Source organism: Trachymyrmex cornetzi, unplaced genomic scaffold (assembly GCF_001594075.2).
Source record: "Trachymyrmex cornetzi isolate Tcor2-1 unplaced genomic scaffold, Tcor1.1 scaffold979, whole genome shotgun sequence".
NCBI classification, from domain to species: domain Eukaryota; kingdom Metazoa; phylum Arthropoda; class Insecta; order Hymenoptera; family Formicidae; genus Trachymyrmex; species Trachymyrmex cornetzi.
This window is the reverse complement of record NW_017300332.1, coordinates 49,162-51,556: the sequence shown is the minus strand read 5'-3', so window position 1 is coordinate 51,556 and position 2,395 is coordinate 49,162.

The following is a 2,395-nucleotide window of genomic DNA, read 5'->3' as shown; positions in this document are numbered from 1 at the left end:
GCGAGCAATAATGAAAAATTCGGCGACGAACTTTTAATCGATCTTATACGAAGTCGTCCTTATCTGTATGATAAATATTTAAAAGATTATAGAAATACCAAATTGAAAGACAATGCATGGAAAGAAATTTAGTGATTGGTGACCCGTGTCCTGTAATGATTTAACATTTTTAGGTTACGTCTACTGAAGCAGAAGAGCATACTACAGTATGTACGCGATCTGATTGGTTGGCCTTTATTTCTTTCACCGCATTGTGCAACGGGAGGCGATAGTTTATGTATTTCTTATTTCTATATTATTCCTATCGCTATACTATCGCTATTGCCTGGCATTGTGTTTAGGCCTTGAGTGTTAGAAATTGTCGTCTGCTTGTCAGTTAGAGAAATTGTAAATAACTCTTGTTTGTGCCTAAAAAGCAAAAATAGTGCAAAAGTCAAAAAAAGTGAAAAAGTGGAAAAATTAAAGTGAAACGAGGAACGATCTCTCCTAAGAGAATAGTTGACTAATACAACTGTTGTATAATTTTATATTTCATTATTTTTGTGTTTTTTTTTATTTTGCAATCCATTACAATTATGAATCTATTTCTTTTAGTTTTTTACATTTAAATTAATTTGCTGTACATACAAATGAACTAGAGCAGCTAGAAAAAAAGAGAGAGAAAGAGGAAACTAAAGAGAAAGTGAGATAGAAGTTTAGATGGCGTTACTGGGGAACTTACTGATTTCGCTTCTAATCGTCTTTCTACCCCCACCATTGCCATCAGCGGTCCATTCTAGATGTCGATGGATAGAACCGGTGCTATTTTTCTTGTTTGATTTCATGCTGGCTTATTGTAGAACCAATCACGACGCCGCTTCATTTGAAGATGGCCGCTGGGAAGCGTGTAAACATGTGTAATCGTCTCAACCGACGATTTTTCATAAAACGAAAGAATCTGGCAGAAAAAACGTTGCTTTTCCCCGCGAACCAAAATATTTATCGGTAAAGTTCATGACTCCTCAGGGCTCAGGTTAGGAATTTTTATGTACTTGTAATAAATTCCAGTTGCTCAGCCAGTACTAAAACTCGCATCGTCTGAAGCCAAACTAGCAACACAGCCAATAGCACAGCCAGCACTGTTGCCAACACGGCAGCAAGCACGCAAATCCAGCTAGCAATCCAGCAGGAAAAAAGCATCGTGTGCCGCTGGCTTTATACAACTGTTGTATAATTTTATATTTTTTTATTTTTGTGTTTCTTTTTATTTTGCAATCCATTACAATTATGAATCTATTTCTTTTAGTTTTTTACATTTAAATTAATTTGCTGTACATACAAATGAACTAGAGCAGCTAGAAAAAAAGAGAGAGAAAGAGGAAACTAAAGAGAAAGTGAGATAGAAGTTTAGATGGCGTTACTGGGGAACTTACTGATTTCGCGCATGTGCACTCCATTTTTGCCAACACTGACATCAAAGGTGCCGACAGAGAGTTGCGCTACTGTATATACTGTGGCACTGGTGTGCACTGAGTGCGCCTTCTCTCATAGCGTTTTCCACTGGGAAAACTGGTGCAGCACTAGCGCCGTGCTAGGTTAGATGAAAACTGCACTAGTGCAGTTATAATGCAGGTTTAGTGCGGTTCAATGAAACATATCATTAGACATCCATTTTATTCACTCCTAAAGATATATAATATATAACATGTTCAAACTTAAATTATTTATTTTACAATATTCTGATTCATTTATTTATTTAAAACATTTTTTAAAATTAAATTTTTACATTTAAAGAATTTTAAACGTCAAAATGTCATTGCATAGCTATTATTAGAAACATTGAAACTAAACAATGTCATTGTTATGACATTAATTACAATAATGTAATATCATATCATAACATAATATCATACCTTAGCACAAACACAACCTCAATTTCAATTTGCACTGGTCTCCACTGACTTCAAGTAGCGTTTTTCACTGGCAGAGCTAGTGCGCACTCAGTGCACTTTAAAGCCGTTGTACACAAATCGACATAAAAATGTACGTTTAATAAAAATATAGAAATGAATTAAACCACGAAATCCTTAATATATTTTATTGTGATATTTGATAAACTATACATTGGGTATTTTATTAACTGAGATTTCTCATTTTTACAGTCAGATTAGGTTAATATACAATAGCTTTAATGTGCACCGAGTGCGTACCGGTTCTGCCAGTGAAAAACGCTATAAGATCACGCAGTCCATTCTTTATGGACGACTGTTACCAACGCCGATTAACTTAATCGACGATTAACTCAATCAGCAATGCAGTCAACAGCAAGACTATATCGTCCTTAACTTTATCTCTTCGTGATATACTTCTATCTCTGCGTCCCTATACTTAATTGTGATAAAAGTAATGAAAATCT